The following is a 19,601-nucleotide window of genomic DNA, read 5'->3' on the forward strand; positions in this document are numbered from 1 at the left end:
GTCCTACGTTATAGCGCAACCCAACAAACCCCATAAAACTGTCTCGAAGAGATGAGCAAAAGGTTTTCAGACCCATATTAGCGAGTTTAGACCCTAGGCAAATGGACGAAATGCATCAAATGATGCATCCCGAACCAATCAATGCATCAACCGAGGTAGTGGATGAGGCTGAGTGTTATGCAATTTTGTTGGAAGAGGAATTGGAAGAAGAAGAAAATGAAGAAAGAGAGAGAGAAGTCAGCCCTAACACATCGCATCCACGAAAATCTGATGCAAATAATGGGCCATCAAAAAGGAAAAGAAGATTAATTATGGATGAAGTTGATGAAGATGATGAGGATGAAGAGCATATTGCATCTGGCCCTGTAGGTGTAACACATGAACATTGCTCCAACTCAAGTACGACAGAATGCAGACTCAAGAATTATAGGCCTACGCGTCAAGGAAAAAAAACAACACTACAAAGGGAATTAGAAAAGGAGTTAAGGGGACTAGCTCGTGAAGTGAGACAGTTTGAAGTTGGGAAAAGCAAGGTGATAGCTGCGTCACCAAGGCAAGTGAAGGGAAGAAAACGCTAATTTAATGACATATTGACAGAGAAAGGGTTCTTCCCCAAACGCAGCCCATTGCCCCCATACATAATGAACACAGTAGACGCATTTAGCTGGCATCATCTATGTGTTGGTCCTACAAGGATTTGGTCTGATCTCGTCTGCCGCTTTTATAGGAGTGAGTTCAATGAGAAGAAAGACACGGCCCTTGTAGACAACACTTTGGTACGCTTCTCTTCTAGAACGATTAATGAAGTGCTCAACACAAACAATAACCTGGACATAGAGGGAAATCGCATCCTTGAACAACTAACTCCATATCATTTATGCGTTAAGAGTAGTGGCCAAACCTGGAAGCCAATGGTAGATTTCAAGAATGGGAGTTATGATCTTGGCTTTTAGGAACCTCATACCAGACGCGAACCTGTGGCTTTACTTAATCAAGAACCGCATCATGCCAACAACGTATGATGAGACGGTCTCCAAAGAACGCATCTTGGCCATTTATTGTATTATGCAGCGCATCCCCCTTGACATTGGAAAAATTATAGTAGATCAGATCAAGGCTGTCAAGGGGAAGCCATGCGACCAGGTATATTTCTTGTGGCTTATCTGTGCGCTATATGAACACGTGGACATCCCTCTGTGGATGACCATGAAGAGGTCAATGGTCTTATGGAGATCAATTTAATTAGGCGTTTGCTCCGTGGTTCACCTAACTAACCTGCCTTACCTCATAGAACCATAGCAACAAAACCTCGATCTTCTAAACGTGAAAAAAAAGACGCATTCGGGAAGTGGAACACAGCGATGATGCTTCCGTAAATGAGGAATCTGAAGCGGAGCTAGTGTTGGAGCACGAAGAGCCTTGCCTCAATTTAAACTTGCCTCTCCCTGCCCTAACTTTACCTTCACCAGTCGTTGGACCAATTGATCTGATGCATCAAGCTGACACAAATGATGATAAAATTGGCGAGACTTTTACCCCCTGACCTTCTCCTTTACAATCTCATTTTTTCCCTCCTTCATCCCTCCATCCACCATCTATGAACCAACTGAGTTAGGAACAAGTAACGCACAACATTCAAAAGATCCAAATTGAGGAGACACATGAAACTCAAACCCTACCTCTAATGCAGACCAACATGGATAAGCTAAAAGAGTTCATCTAGGAACAAATCAGACCGTTGGCTGCATCCACTAAAGCACTCCACATGCAGATGGCCACTTTGTAGTGCCAGAATGTGGTATTAAGGGATTATATGCGCTAAAACGTAGATAATGCAAGACCAGTTTAATTTCACGACGCAATACATTAACCAAGTCCTAATGAGGATGTTTGCCTTACCCTCTCTGCCTGCCCACCTGATCAACCCTTTACGCTTCATGGATAAAGACCCTATACCTGAATGCAGGAATGATGCACCATTGCAATAAGGAATTCGGGGGTATTGTTTGTGTTTTATGAATTTTAATTGATCTTTTATAGAAGTTAGTTTTGTATGAAGTAATCCCAATGCATTCTTTTAAGTATTGAATGAGATATTTCATTTTTCATCCTTGCGTTTGTTTTGTGTATACTTTCTCAATTCTTTTATTGTTTTCTTATTTTGTGCTCTAATTAAATACCTCAATGATATTACCAATGTAAAACTTCTAAGTCTAGAGTTAGCGTTAAGAAAAATCAAGTCTGAACTTATCTAAAAAATCAAGCATATGTTTTATCTCTGACGCATGAAAGCCCCAACTCAAACCTCCTTTTGAAATTCTCAAAGAATTTATATATATATATATCTCTTTCAGTAATGAGGACTTGCTGATCTCTAAAATTTGGGGGTGAGAGAGGTCCGAGTTGATGTGTTTCCGCAAAAAAAAAAAAAAAAAAAGTTTTGGACGTAATAAGCGAACTCCTCTGTCAACACTTCATAAAAGAAAACTTCAAATTGACAAGAGTTAAGATTGGGAATGGCACTTAACCGTAATTGGATGCCCACATGACACCCATGGGGGTAAGTCAAAACGAAGTTAAGTATCCAAGACCAAACATCCCAACTCCACTATCTAGCTTAAGAAAAACTATCGTGAAACACAAATGCGAAGATATGAGTTCAGTTGTGAAGGACACTCACCCGTAGTTGGATGTTCGCATGACACCCGTGGGGACAAGCCAAAACGAAGGTGAGTCACCTGAATCAATGCATGGGTTGTCCTGAAACAACACTTTTTTTTTTAAGTTCTTTAATAAAAGTAGCATCCAACACATTGTTGGTTTAGAAAGATGAAAACGTTTTGGGAAACAAAAAGAGTCACTGACAAAAGGCTTGCTGCATTCGAGATAAGACGCATTCTTTTTTTTCTTAGAAGGAACAAACTTGTATTTTTTTCAAACGTCAACCCTACTACTTGCAAGTTAGCATGATGAGAGATGAAGTCAGTGCATTAAGATGAGGGAGATGATAAAGAATTATTTTTGGAATACTCGAGGACGAGCATTGTTCAGTTGTCTTTCCTCAAATTTGTGCAACCCATCAACAAAAATTCCTCCTCAGTCTTAGCAAGGTTTGCACCATTCTTCTTCTTTTGACATTCCCATTGCAAGTGTCCAAGTATGTGACAATTATCACATTCAATTGTGGATTTGTCAAAAAGTGGTTGGCCTTGTCCTCGACCTTGTGATCCTTCTTCCACGCCTTTGACCTTGTGACTCATCACCATGAGCGATCTTCAAGGCATGTTCTTCTTCGTCTTGAGCATTCATTGCACCAACAAACTACCTTGCCACTCATCAATGGATAAAGTATCTATATATCCTTGGATTCTTCAATAATACATACTACATAATCAAATTTAGGAGTCATGGATCTCAATTTTTTTTTTCAAGAACATCAACATCACCTTTGTTTGCACTGGAAGCTTTCATATTGTTGGTAATGGAAAGAGTTCGAACAAAATACTCATTCATATATTCTTTTGCCTTCATCTATACAACTTCAAATTCCTTCTTGAGTGCTTACAAATGGGCATGTTTGACTCGAGTTGTCCCCAAATACTTATTCTTCATGAAATCTCATATGCTCTTTGATGTATCTTTGATTGGATCTGTTTCTAAGATTAAGAGATCCAGACTTGAAATAAATAATTTTTTGCCATCAAATATTTTTTACTTTTGATTGTCAATATTCTTTTTTTTTTTTGTGCATCTGTGAGAACCACACCTTCTGCTAACACAGGAAGTCCATTTTCTATCAGTCCCCAATACTCCTTTGAACATAGGAAATTTTCCATGAACATTTCCCCATGATGATAATATCCATCCAATTTTGGAACTATTGGTTGCACAAAAAGAACTTAACCCTCCATGTTCTTGAAGATTGCACCAGTTAAATTGAATAATGGGGATAGGCTCCAATTTATAAAAGAGCTTATACCTCTAGTTTCAAATCGTTCCAATTAGAAACACTTTAAGCTTAGTGTGCTAACTCTAATTAAATTCCTTTTGTATTCTCTAGATGGAGAGTAGGAAAAAGGTGTAAGTAGTTAAAAGTTTTGAGAGAGTGCTTTTGTAATTGGGATCGTGGAGAGAATTGTTCTGTGTGATTATAATAATTTTTCACATAATGGATTTCTTTCGGGTGGGTTGTGGTTTTTCTCCGAGTTGGGAGTTTTCTACGTAAATTCTTGTGTTTCCAGTTTTATTGATTTTCTTTAATTAGAAGTGGAAGGTTTTTTTTTTCTTTCCAACAAGTGGTATCGGAGCCATGCCCCTAACTTAGCCATGTTGGTAGAGTCCTCAGTGCTAAACAAAGATGTATCGTAGAGCCTTGGAAGTAGTCATAGTGTAATCCATGGTTGAACTCTATTGGATAAGCAGTGTGCTCGGGTGAAGAGGAGCTAGCCTAGATAACAGTTGCACGGATGGGTGAGTATTTGAGGGGAGGCTTAGTGGTACTTTGTTCAAGGAGAGAATTGTTAGGAATACGACCAAAGTCCCACATTGGTTAGATAAGAGGAGTATCATGGGTATATAAGGGAGGACAACTATCTCCATTAGTATGAGGCCTTTTGGGCTGAAACCAAATGCAAAGCCATGAGGGATTATGCCTAAAGTGGATAATATCATACTATTGTGGAGATAGTTAGAGGGTTGTTGTCCCTAGCAATTGGCATTAGAGTGTCAGGTTCATAGTTTCTTGAATGTCTAAATATGCTATGTGGTTGCAACATTGTTTGACCTTTCACATCAGAAAAGAATTCTTGAAACAGGCTGCACACTATTGTGAGTAATGTGAATTGTTCACTATTTGTTGATTTGCTTGGAGTGAAGCAGATGTGTAGATACAAAATGGGTTACAAGTGCAAGTTAAGCGATGATGGTGTTCTAGTTCAGTTCCGAAGTGATTCCAGCAGAGGTTCAAAGAAGAGAGTCTTCGAGTAAAAGATAGGTTGCTGAGGATGTAGATAGGCTGGGCACATGAAAAACATAGCAGGTTTGTCAAATGGCTCTGGATCAGATGCCGACGGTGTCTTTCATATTAGGGGAAACAATGACTTCCTTTGAAGAAGACGAAAATCATCCTCGTGGTATGTCTCCTTTACCATGTAGAGGATGTGACGTTGGCAGTTCCACAAGTTTGCACATGGGCATTGACTTGGCAGTTATGCAATGTGTGTGGTAGAATGGACACATGAAAAACATAGCAGGTTTGTCAAATGGCTCTGGATCAGATGCCGATGGTGTCTTTCATGTTAGGAGAAACAATGACTTCCTTTGAAGAAGATGAAAAACATCCTCGTGGTATGTCTCCTTTACCATGTAGAGGATGTGATGTTGGCAGTTCCACAAGTTTGCACATAGGCATTGACTTGGCAGTTATGCAATGTGTGTGGTGGAAGTTATATCGATGGCTGAAGGACTTCCATGTGGGCCAAGCACCATAAATATCACCATGGTTTATCAGCATGTGACGAAAAGGAAAAATCTTGGGAGGTGGTATTCCAAGTGGTCCAATCTTTATGGTGGAGTGCATTATAGTTCTCTGACTTAAATTGTGATTGTCAATGAAGACAATGAATATTGCAGAAGTTGTGGATTTTTTAAATATCTTGCCAAGGGGAAATTTGTTAGGTTTTGGCAAAATATTAGAAGCGACATTTGTCCCACATCAATTAAATTGAATAATAGGATAGCCTTCAAGCCTATAAAAGAGCTTATGCCTCTAGTTTCAAGTCGTCCTAGCTAGAAACACTTTAAGCTTAGTGTGCTAACTCTAATTAAATTCCTTTTGTATCTCTAATTGGAGAGTGGAAAAAATGTATGAGCAGTTAAAAGTTTTGAGAGAATGCTCTTGTAATTGGGACCAGGGAGAGAATTGTTTTGTATGATTGTAACAATTTTTCACACAGTTGATTTCTTTCTGGTGGGTCGTGATTTTTCTCTAAGTTGGGTGTTTTCTATGTAAATTCTTGTGTTTTTCAATTTTATTATTTTTCTTTAATTTCTTTGTTATTATTTTTTGCTTATTCCTGCAGTGGATGTGGGAGGTTTCTTTCCCAAAAAATCTTCCATGAATTCTTATGCATATTTGAAGCTAAAAGAATAATTAAATACTTCTATTTTTTCCCAAACAAGGATGTTGATTTTCCAAGTGGTCATTGTCTGCACGAAGTTTTCGAAGAAATGTGTTTCATGGATTTGAGCTTGTGTTTATATTGATTTGATGCAATATGGTTCAATCTCTAGTACTTAATCTTTTGATTTTCTATCGGATGAGCACATGCGATTGATGTACCTCAGATAGTGACGTGACGGCCAAATCATCAAATTGGACCAACTATAGAGTGCCACTTGGAGCTATGGGTGAGTGACACATAGGGCTTAAATTTTCCATTGATGGATTTTTATTTTCTTTAAATTTTAATTAATTAAAGAAAACTAAAAAGAAGGATTTTGTTTAAAAAAAATAAATTAAGAAAAAGGAAAAGAGAAAATGACCGTTGACCACTTAATTTACAAAAATAAATAAATGAAATATGCATATGCAGGTTTCCGTTGGAGAATTTAATATATATATATATATATATATATATATATATATATATTCATTCATTTATTTATTTTCTTTTATTATTTTTCCACTTTTAATCTGCGCATTTCATTTTTACTCTTTTATCAATCTAACAATCCAAATCAAAATATGAATTTTACCTCACTTTTCTCTCTTTTTAAACCCCATCTTCCCCAAAATTTTCCCAAAATTTCCACAGTTTACAATCCTTAAAACATTGCAAAAATGCCACCATTGTTAATGTCTCAAAGCTCTCAATTTTGTTTTCATCTTGTTCTTGAAAGAATTTTTATTATATTGTGAGGATTAAATATTGTGAGCTCAAACTTGTATATCCACTCTTTTTAGAGAGTTTTATTGTGTGTTTCAAAGCTTCGTGAATATTGTAACAATTGGATCTTAACCCATAAAAGAATCAAGTTTGCTCTTGAACACAAAAAAAGGAGCAAGGTAGAAGGCCAATCTACCTCTAGATAAACTTTATTGTTAGAGCATTACGGCAAATATAGTTGCAAATGTAATTGTAGAAGGCGAATCTACCTCTAGACCTCCTTACTTTGATGGTTCAAATTATGCATATTGAAAATATAAAATGAAAATTTATTTGCAATCTATTGATCATAATTTATGGTTAATTGTTGCTAAAGGTCCATATATTCCCATGAAAAAGGTTGATAATATTGATATTTCTAAATTAGAAGAAAAGTATGATGATGAAAAAAATGTTCTTTTAATGCTAAGGCTATTAATTGTTTGTATTGTATTTTGGGCAAAGATGAATTTAATAGAATATCTATGTGTTTTTCGCCGAAGAAATTTGGAATACTCTTGAAATTACTCATGAAGAAACAAATCAAGTTAAAGAGTTTAAGATTAGCATGCTTGTTTGTAATTATGAATTATTGAAGATGGATGCTAATGAATTTATAACCCATATGTTTACTAGATTTACTAACACTATCATTGCTTTGAAGGGACTTGGTAAAGTCTATACAACCTCGGAGAATATTAGGTCTCTACTCTTGACTTGGAAGCAACGGTGACGATAATCCAAGAAGCAAAAGATCTCACCAAACTTTCATTGGAGGAACTCATTGGTTGACTTCTGACCCATGGGATCACTATAAAGGAGCACTTGGAGGATGAATCCAAAAAGAAGAATAGTATTGCATTGAAGACAATCTCCTTGAAGGTTGACTCTGAAGTTGAGAATGTCCTTAATGAAGCTGATGTTGCCTCTCTGTCGTGTAAGTACAAAATTTTCATCGAGAGGAAGAAACAATTCAAGAAATGCCTATCAACCTAAAGAGAGTCAAAAAGTGAGAAAAGCAAAAATGATGAGATGATTTGTGATGAATATAAAAAATCGAATCATATAAGAATGGATTGTCCACTCCTCAAATTATCTAAGAAATCCAGGAAGAAGGCAATGAAGGTTACTTGGGATGATAGTAGTGAAAGTGAAAATGGAAGTGATGGTGAAGAAGTGACACATCTTGGTCTCATGGCTCATGGTGACAAAAATTCTAAACTTGATAATGAGATAACTCTAGAACCTCCTTATGATGAATTGTTTGAAGCTTTTGAAAGTATACAAAATGACTTAGAAAAACTTAGTTCAAAATACGTTGTACTTAAGAAGAAATACAATACTTTGACTAGTGAAAATAAGTCTTTGTTTGATGAAATTTCTTGCTTTTAAAAAGAATGAGCATATTGTGTAAATTGATAGAATAAATTTCTCTTGTGATAAGCATGTTTGTGATTGTGATGAGAAAAATGTATTGCTTGATAAAGTTAGATTTTGTGAGCATGATGATTGTAAAAATGATAGTTTGATTAAATCACTTAAAGAAAAAGAATTAAATGTTTTGCATAAACTTGATAAAGCTAAAGAGTCTATTAAAAAGTCAACAATAGGTGCTCAATGATTGAACAAAATAATTGAAGTAGGTAAGCTTTTTGGTGATAAGAGAGGTTTAGGCTATATTGATGAATGTTCTACTCCTTCAAGTTCTAAAACTATATTTGTCAAAGAATCTCCTATTGTGCCTAAGTTTAATATGCCTAATGCTATATCTAATCATGCTAAATCTAGTTAGTACTTTAAATTGAAGTATGCTCACACTACTTCTTCAAGAAAAATTTTTTCTCAAAGAACAAAGTTTTACAATGCTCCAAGAAAGCATTTCTCCAAGAAGAGTACAGTGCATAAATTTGTTGTTAGAGATAAATTCTTGCATAAAATTGTTTGTTTTTCTTGTGGCAAATATGAACATAAAGCTTATTCTTGTTATTTGTCCAGATCCAATGCTTTTAATGAAAATGCAAAAATGAAATGAATCCCTAAGTTTGTAAATGCTAACATTCTTGGACCCAAACAAGTATGGGTGCCAAAGAATCAAACATAAAACTCTTTGTTTATAGGTTTGCTTGAAAGCCTCCAAGAAAAATAAGTGGTACTTGAATAGTAGTTGCTCAAGGCACATGAACGGAGACCCATTCAAGTTTATATCTATCTCGAAAAAGGATGGAGGCATGGTAGCCTTTTGTGACAACAAAAGAGGTAAAATTATTGATAAGTGTAATATAGGCAATGAATCATCTATTTTGATTGAAAATGTGCTTTTAGTTTATGGTTTAAAGCATGATTTGCTTAGTATTAGTCAATTGTATGATAAAAGATTTAGAGTTGTTTTTTATAAAAAGAATTGCATAATGGGAAATGTTAGTGACAGAAAAGTCTTGTTCGTTGGAAATAGGGATGAAAATATATACACCCTTGATTTGAATGACTGTCATATTATTGATAAATGTCTTTCCTGTTGGCGTTGATGCCCTAAATCTCATGGGGTCCTATGGTTTGTAAACATTATTGAACAAACTCATTATGTATTTAATAAAATATATGATATTTTATTCTTTATCTATAAAATATATAATATTTTAGTTGCATTAACCATAAACCAATAAACTAACATCCAAGGTTATCTTTGTAACTTAAATATGTATGTAGAGACATACGGGTGGATCATTTGTAAGTGATAACCAAAATAGTCTGTAGTAGCTGGATAAGGCTAGGTACCTTATCCTGGTGATACTACGAGTATGACTTGTTTTGTAGGTGTTACAATTGTTGTAAAGTGCTATAAATGATCTGATCCTAATCATTCATATATAGACATGCGAGTGGGGATATTTTATACAAAGGAGATTGTATAAGACCGGACCACAAAATGTTTAATCTCATTATATAACGGCGTTCATAATAGAGACTTACATTTCACTAAGATGACCATGAGGTATCCTTGGTAGCTCAATAGAATTAGTTGAGAATCAGTTTTTAAATTCATTTTAATTGTTCAAATTAATAGAGGGATTTGATTATATATGATATAATTAAGTTGTTTCAATTATATTTGATAGAGTTGTTATAATGTATTTGATACATTATAGCTTAATGGGAGGAAATAAATATTTGAATGAGATTCAAATATAGTTTCTATGAATTGGATCCATAGTTGTTAAATTTAATATAAATATGATTTATATTAAATGTCATATAAAAGAGAAAATAAACTATAGCTTATATTGTATGTTTTACAATATTAAAACTATAGGTTATATGTTATATTTGATATAACATATAATTTAATATATATAATATGAAAAGTTAGTTATCATATTTATATTTATATTATTATTATTATTTTAATAATAAGGAAGGAAGTTACAATTCCCTTTCTATTCTTTTCTCTCCACCCATGGTGGTAGTTATTTTTGACAAGGAGAATAAAAGAAATGTTTCTTCTTCTTTTTGGTTGGTTAATCGATTAACAACATAAGGGATCTTTTTTTTTTTTTTTTTTTTTTTGAGTTTTTTGAGAAAATTCTCAATCCTTCCCTCTCCATTAAGTTTTTTTCCTCAACATCCAAAATAGTCAAAGTCCACCACTCCTGGGTTCCCACCCTGAGAATAGCAAGGTAACATTTGTGGTAATATTCAATTTTGTTCAAGGTTAATCTTGAAGAAGGTCTTCAAGGAGTTTGTGATTTATTCGAGTGAAAACGTGAAGAAAATGTCTTCAAAGGTGAGGTTTCTTGAAACCCTTTCTAAAGCATGCTGTAATTTAGAAATAAATACATATCTTGTTTGTTTGTCTACTGTAAACTTTGTATTCAATAAAATAGAATTTGGTCGATCTACTTCCGCTCAAAGTTCTCTCCCATTAGAGTTCCTTCATTTCCTTATTGAATGATGATTCTTGGTTATGGCATAGAAGACTAGGACATGCCAGCATGCACTTAATTTCAAATATTTCCAATAATTCTTTGATTAGAGGTCTTCTCAAATTTGAATTTGAAAATGATAAAGCTTGTGATGCTTATCAAATGAGTAAGCAAACTAAGTCTTCTTTCAAATCTAAAAATGCGGTCTCTACTACTAGAACCCTACAATTATTACACATAGACTTATTTGACCATTCTAGAATTGCTAGCTTTGGAGGGAATTATTATGCATTTTGTGATAGTTGATGATTTTTCTAGATCTACTTGGGTTTTGATGATAAAATATAAGAATGATGCTTTGAAAATTTTTATTAGTTTTGCTAAAAAAGTTCATAATGAAAAAGGATTTTTTTTTCTAGAATTAGGAGTGATCATGGAGAAGAACTTAATAATGATGCTTTTAAAGTTTTTTATGAAGAAAATAGTTTTCTCAGAATTTTTCCTCTCCAAGGACTTCTCAACAAAACGATGTGGTTGAAAGAAAAAATCGTACTTTGCAAGAATTCACTAGGTCAATATTGAATGAGTATGGTTTACCTAAATATTTTTGGGTGGAAGCCGTTAATACCGCTTGTTATGTTTTAAATAGAGTTTTAGTTAGACCATCTTTAGATAAAACTCCTCATGAGCTTTGACATGGAAAAATTCCAAATATTGGGTATTTCAAAGTTTTTGGTTGCAAGTGTTTTATTTTGAATAACAAAAAAAAAAAAAAAGTTGAAAAATTTGATTTTATGACGGATGTTGGTATTTTTCTAGGATATTCCTTTACTAGTAAAACTTATAGAGTTTTTAATAAGAGAACTTTAGTTATTGAGGAATCTATGCATGTTTTGTTTGATGAGTCTTGTAATAATGTTTCTAGTGAGACTATTTGTAGTGATGATTTAAAAAAAAGATTTTGGAGATTTACTTGTTAGTGGCAAAGACAGGAAAATTATTTCAAATATGCAAGAAGTAAGCATCAATAAAAGGAAGGAAGATGATTATTCGTCGCTCCATCTCATCCTAAGGACTTGATTCTTAGCAACCCCAAACAAGATGTGAAAACTTGTTCTTGTCTTAATTTATTTAGTAATCTTGCTTTTGTTTCTCAAGTTGAACCTAAGAGTTTTAAAGATGTCGAATGTGATGAGTTTTGGATTTTAGTTATGCAAGTAGAACTAAATCAATTTGAAAGGAAAAAAGTTTGAGTAGTCCCTAGGCCTTCTAATGCATGTATAATTGGAACTAAATGAGTGTTTAGAAATAAAATGGATTAAAATGAAAATAACATTAGAAATAAAGCTAAATTTGTAGTTCAAGGTTATTGTCAAGAAGAAGGTATAAGTTATGAAGAAACTTCTGCAACAGTTGCTAGATTAGAAACTATTAGAATGTTGCTTGCTTTTGTCTTTTATAAGAATTTTATTTTGTATCAAATGAAGTGAAAAGTACCTTTTTCAATGGTTATATTATGCAGGAAGTTTATGTAGAACAACTTCTTGATTTTGAAAGTTTTGATTTGCCTAATCTTGTTATAAGTTGAAAAAAAGCTCTTTATGGCTTAAAACAAATTCCACGAGCTTGGTATGATAGATTTAGAAACTTTTACTCGAGAATGGCTTTAAAGGGGAAATTTTTATACTACTTTCTTTATTAAGGTAAAAAAAATGATATGCTTATAGTGCAAATATATGTGGATGATAATATTTTTTGTTCTACTAATCCATCTTTGTGTGGAGAATTTTCTAAGTGTATGCATAACGAATTTGAGATGAGTATGATGAGAAAACTCGGTTTCTTCCTTGGACTCCAAATCAAACAACTCAAGGATGGTATCTTCATAAGTCAAGAAAAATACATAAGAGATTTACCCAAGAGGTTCAAATTCAATGAAGGTAAAATTGCAAAAACTCCTATGAGCACTACCACAAAGCTTGACAAAGATAAAAAAAGGTAAACATATGGACATAAAGACTTGTCAAGGTATGATCGGATCTTTACTTTATTTGACCGCTGCTAGACCAGATATCATTTTTAGTGTATGTCTTCGTGTGAATTTCAATCTTGTCCTAAGGAATCACAATTGCATATAGTTAATAGAATATTTAAATAATTGCTTGGAACTATTGATGTAGGTTTGTGGTATCCTAAAAATGTTGAATGTTATTTGGTAAAATATTCCAACATGGATTTTGCCTATAGTTACTTGACCGTAAGAGTACTAGTGAGACTTGCTAATTTCTGGGTAGTTTCTTAGTATCTTAGTTTAGTAAAAAGCAAAATTTGGTTGCTTTATCCATTACCGAAACAGAATATATTGTAGTTGCTAGTTGTTGTGCACAAGTTCTTTGGAAGAAACAAACTCTTTGTGATTTTGGATTAAAGTTTAATAATGTGCCCATATTTTGTGATAATACTAGTGCTATTAATTTGACTAAAAATCCTTATACACCATTATAGGACTAAGCATATTGATATTAGGTATCATTTTATTAGAGAGCATGTACAAAATGGTAACATTGTTCTTGAATTTGTAAGCTCTAATAATCAATTAGTGGATATTTTTTACCAAGCCATTGATTTAAGAAAGTTTTTGCAAAAATAGGCTTCACCTTGGTATTATTCATTATGATGCATCTTGATTTCCTATCTTACTTGATATTATTATGTAATGATATAGGAGGAGAATTGAGATACTTTGTATGTGTTCATATTTTTGGGGTAGCACTTATATGCTTATTTTTCTTTTTGATGATTCCAAAAGGAGAGAAGTGTTAGGAAAATGTGTTATGAATGTGTTGGAATGTATATTTAGGGGGAGAATTAATTAAGAGGGAGAAGGTCATTCTTTTGTATGAATTTCAAGCCTGAACTTTATGGTCATATGACTACTTGATAATGAAATTAAATTAGTGATCACATGTATTGATATGGTTATGTACATTTTAAGTTATTTTTCTTCTATGGTTTGTCATCATAAAAAAGTGGGAGATTGTTGGCTTTTTAGCCCTTAATCTCAAATTAAATTAATTAATTAATATTTTGAATAGTCCATAGCATAGAACTCGGAACAACGATTTCGATGCCTTGTGAATCACCCAAATCGGAGTTCAAATGAAAAAGATATAGCAAAAAGAACGTAACGAAAAAAATGCTTGACATAGTGACGTGGTACCCAAATCATCAAATTGGACCAATTATAGAATGCCATTTTGAGCTAACGGTGAATGACACATGGAGCTTAAATTTGTAACGGATGGATTTTGATTTTCTTTAAATTAAAAAAAATAATTAAAGAAAACTAAAACAAGAAGGATTTTGTTAAAAAAGATAAATTTAAAAAGGAAAAGAAAAAATGACCGTTGGTCACTTAATTTAAAAATAAATAAATAAATAAACTGCATATGCAGGTTTTCAATTGAAAAGAATTATATATATTTCTTTATTTTCTTTTATTATTTTTCTACTTTTAATCTCAACTTTATATTTTATTTATCAATCGAATGATTCAAATCAAAATCTAATTTTTACCTCACTTTCCTCTCTTTTTAAACTTCATCTTCTCTAAAATTTTCCCAACTTTTTCACACTTTACAATCCTTAAAAATTACAAAAGACCAATATTGTTGATCTCTCAAAGCTCTCAATTTTCTTTATTTTCATCTTGTTCTTGAGAAAATTTTTATTGTATTTTGAGGTTTAAATATTGTGAGCCCAAACTTGTATGTATGCCCACTATTTTCAGAGAGCTTTATTAAGTGTTCCAAAGCTTCATGAATATAGTAATGGTTGGATCCTAACCGATGGAAATGATTGGGTTTGTTCTTAAATCCGAAAAAGGAGCAAGGTAGTAGTTCGTCTTTCATATGTGGAAAGAGTCAAAGGAGATTTTTAATCGAAATTCCAAGAGGTGCTTAAAAAAGTGATGTAGATCAAGTTTGACTGGACCACTATAAAATTATGATGTCTTATTCTCTAACTCTTTTCTAATTATTTTTTTTATTTAATTTTAATTGCATGTCTTTTGTTGGTTGAGATTGATTAAGTATATTGTTAAATAATTTTAATTAATCTTGCTATTTAGCATCAATTAGGATTTTTGTTAATTTTATTTAAAAAATATTTAATTAGTTTAAATTAAGCATATTTTTCAAAAAGTTTAATTAAACTTTATTCACCTGTCTCTAGGATTGTCATACTGGTCCAACAGATTGATGTTATATAATTGTTAATAGACTCATATCTTACTTCTAATATTTACTAATTAATGTCAAATACACTCATGTTCTTGTATATGATATATTGTTGATACACTTACATTTTTATGCATGGTTGGTTTTTTATAATAGAATTTAAAGTCACCGTTCAAATAAAAATTGGTTTTGAATTTTTCTGTAAATACAAAGTTAAAAAAATTGAAGTCACAATTACAAATATATAAATATATTTTGCCATCCATTATAATTTTTCAGAAGATTAGAATGTGATTTAAATTTTAATATGCATTTTTTTTATAGGCAAGACGAGAAATAGAGCGTGAAATGATATATTGAAGGGTAATTACAATTGGTAGTATTTTTTTTAAATAATAACCAAGTGTATAACATCATTTAAAAAAAATTACAAATATAGTCAAGTCTATTAACGATAGACTTTTATCGTTGATAGACTCTTACCGGTGATATGACGTATCACTAATAGACTCCTACCAATAATATGGTCTATCTCTGATAGAGTATTTAAATTTGGTCATATTTGTAATTTTTTTACATTATGTTATATTTACTAAGACTTTGGGTCTAATACTTATATTTACAACTGTCCCTATATTGAAATTGAAAGCTTTGTTATGATCAAAGTATTGATTTTGTTGGCCGGAAGTTTCTCGAGACTTAGCTAGCATTAATTTGTTAGCAACATTTATCGATTTTCAACAAAATTGGAAACACATTTTATGAACAAAATTAAGCTTCTCAATATAGAAAAAGTATGCCAAAGTTGTATACATCAACACAAACTTTAAACAAATTTCAACCAACATAAAAGAGTTTATATAAGCAATGTTCGGGCTTTGCTTCTCACCACAATCCAAAAAAAGATATTTATTGACAAAAAGATACAAGAAAATGGGAAGACCTTTTCAAATCATTCTATTTCTAGCCTTAGCTTTTGTGTTTTCATCTCTTTCAACTTATTCGTTACCATTGTCAACACGAGGAAGATGGATCATTGATTCGCAAACAGGTCGTCGAGTGAAACTTGTGTGTGTGAATTGGCCTTCGCACACACAGAGCATACTGGCAGAAGGCCTTAACCATAGACCGTTAAAAGAACTAGCAGATGAGGCAATCAAGTTAAGATTCAATTGTGTACGACTCACATATGCAACCCATATGTTTACTCGCTATGCAAATAGGACGGTTGAAGAAAACTTTGATCTTCTTGATTTAAAACAAGCAAAAGTTGGATTGGCTCAATATAATCCTTTTGTGTTGAACAAGATTATTGCTGAAGCTTATGAAGCTGTTGTTGATGTGTTGGGGGCGAGTGGTCTGATGGTCATCGTTGACAATCACATCAGCCAACCAAGATGGTGTTGCTCTCTTGATGATGGCAATGGTTTTTTCGGAAACCGCAATTTTGACCCTCAAGAATGGCTACAAGGTCTTAGCTTAGTTGCCCAACGCTTTCGCAACAAATCAACGGTATGTAACATCAAGAGATTTTCTTAAATTCTTAAAACTAAACTCGACCTTTTAAAAACTTTTATAACATTTCATTAACATATAAAGTCTTTTGATTGTTGTTTAGGTAATAGGAATGAGTTTACGAAATGAGATACGAGGCTTTATGGAAAATGCAAATGATTGGAACAACTATGTAACTCAAGGAGTAACCACGATTCATAAAATAAATCCAGAAGTTTTAGTGATTGTTTCAGGCTTAAATTATGACAATGATCTCCGATGCTTAAAGGAAAAGCCTTTGACGGTAAACACCTTAGACAATAAGTTAGTTTTCGAGGTACATATCTATTCTTTTAGTGGAGATTCTGAGAGCAAGTTTGTACAACAACCATTGAACAAGATCTGTGCAAATATTGTGAATGGATTTATAGACCATGCTGGGTTTGTAATGGAAGGATCAAATCCATTTCCTTTATTTGTTAGTGAATATGGGTATGATCAAAGAGAGGTTGATGATGCAGAAAATCGATCATGAGTTGCTTCACAGCCCATCTTGCACAAAAAGATTTGGATTGGGCATTGTGGACTTGGCAAGGAAGCTATTATTATAGGGAAGGTCAAGCAGAGCCTGCAGAAGCTTTTGGAGTACTCGACTCCAGTTGGACTCAAATTAAGAATCCCAACTTTGTAAAGAAGTTTCAACTATTGCAGACCCTATTACAAGGTAATTATATTAATGTTATGAGTACATGAAAGAATCTATAACTAGCAAACTACTCCAATTTGTAAAAATAAATGTCCAATAATTCAAAAAAGTTTTGTAAAACTAGTTAATTAACAATTTGTAACATTTTTTATGGTACACAGATCCAAATTCCAATGCATCATTCTCATATGTTATATATCATCCACAAAGTGGCCAATGTATCCAAGTCTCTAGAGACAACAAAGAAATTTTCCTCACTGATTGCTCTGCCTCAACTCGATGGAGTCATGACAACGATGGCACTCCAATTAGGATGTCAGACACTGGTTTGTGCTTGAAGGCTAGCGGGGAAGGCCTTGAGGCATCTCTTTCAACTGATTGTTTGGGCCAACAAAGTGTTTGGAGTGCCATTTCGAATTCTAAGCTTCATTTGGCCACTTCCACTCAAGATGGAAAGAGTCTTTGTTTGCAAATTGAAAGCTCCAACTCTTCAAAAATTGTGACCAACTCCTGTATTTGCACAAATGGCGATCCAAATTGCCTCCAAGACACCCAAAGTCAATGGTTTGAACTTGTTGGAACCAACACATTGTGATTGACCTTGTATTTGTAAAATTATGTACATGAAAACACCTAGTATTTCAACTTATGACAATCCAAATTACCTCCAACATTCTAATAACGCCACATGGTTTCATCATGACTGTTGAATCATATAAGATTAATTTGACCAAATTTGATATTATTATTTAGGTTAGTCCAATTAAGCCCAAAAATAGGATGAATTTGACCCAAACGTCAAATCAAGCCCAAATCCAACTAATTAGGTCCAAAGGTCAGCCTATAGACCAACTGAGCCATTGCCAACGAGGCCCACCAGAGAACTTTATAAATAGAGGAGCTCTCCCCATTTGTGGAGGTTAGCAATTCTACACTGTAGATGACCTATAGAGAATTCTCCCAACAATCAGAAGATGCCCAAACTCCTGAAGTTAACTACACTTGAAGACTGAAGTCCTTTGAAGATAAAAGCATTCTTCTAAGACTCCAAGCTCAAGAACATCCACACGCTCCGCTTCTATACATCAAGCGTACGCATTCAACTGAGAGAGAATCAGAGGATCAAGTACTAGAGACCAAACCACATCACATCAAATCAGTATCAACAAAAATACTATCTCAAGTTCAACTCCACGAAACAAGTTTCTCTGGAAGCCTTGTACGAACACTAATCCTCTAAGAAGATCATCAAGCCCAAAGGTCGATCCTTCAAGAAGATTAACAAACCCAAAATCAATGGTTTGTACTTGGTTGAACCAACAAATTGTGATTCGGTCTGTATTTGTGAGATTAGATATATGAAAACGTCTTGCATTTTTCACTAATGGTTATTCAAATTGCCTCCAAGAGATCTAAAGCCAATGATTTGAACTTGTTGGAACCAACACTGTGACTAACTTTCTATTTGTAATAATAAATGTATATTTTGAGGCCGACCTTTCTTTTTCATCCTAGAAATTTGTTACCTCCTATTAATTTTATTAATTTGCAAATGTAAAGGATTTGTTTGATAACGTTTTTTTTTCTCATTTCTTCTCATCTATTTTTTGTTTCTAAATTTTAAGAATTTTCAAATTTGAGAAAGTATAAAAATTTGTTACCTCTTGGTTGCGTGTTCAAGTTCCTAGATATGTCATTTCTATTTTTTATATTTATTTCCATTTGTTCTATTTTATTTCTTTTCATAATTAATTTTGTTGTTTTTCAAAAAAAATAATTTTGCTATATTTATATTTTATTTTAATTTTAATTTTTAAACTTTTTTAATATTTTGATTTATATGTTATTTAAATTTTCACTTTTCAAATTTTCAATATGTATACTAATTTTTTATTTTAAATTTTACAATAAGAATGTTTATATATTTTTTTAATTTTAATATTTTTAGTACAATTGAAATCGGCCGGAATTTTACAATATATAAATTTCGTTGACTAAGGCATTCATTTAGCTTAACTTTAATATTTTTCAAGCATGTCATTTACATAATAAAATAATTGAGTTGATTTGAGTAGACATTGTTGAATGAGAAATTTTGGATCAATCAGAAATTACCACGTCATTCATGACGAAATTCCAAATCATCAGATTTAGGACCAATCAAGGGTTAACTTATGTCCCAAATTGGAGTTGAAGATAAATTTTAATGACGCCACATGGTTTCATCATGACTGTTGAATCATATAAGATTAATTTGACCCAATTTGATATTATTATTTGGGTTAGTCCAATTAAGCCCAAAAATATGCTGAATTTG

At 33.0% G+C, this 19,601-nt stretch overlaps 1 pseudogene; it reads left to right on the top strand.

Moving 5' to 3' along the window:
* Positions 1–16,017: 16,017 nt before the first annotated feature.
* On the top strand, positions 16,018–17,879 carry LOC120080943 (glycosyl hydrolase 5 family protein pseudogene; annotated as a pseudogene).
* Positions 17,880–19,601: the final 1,722 nt, after the last annotated feature.

The sequence above is a fragment of the Benincasa hispida genome, chromosome 7, assembly GCF_027475165.1.
Source record: "Benincasa hispida cultivar pf3 chromosome 7, pf3_genome.v1.1, whole genome shotgun sequence".
Lineage (NCBI taxonomy): Eukaryota > Viridiplantae > Streptophyta > Magnoliopsida > Cucurbitales > Cucurbitaceae > Benincasa > Benincasa hispida.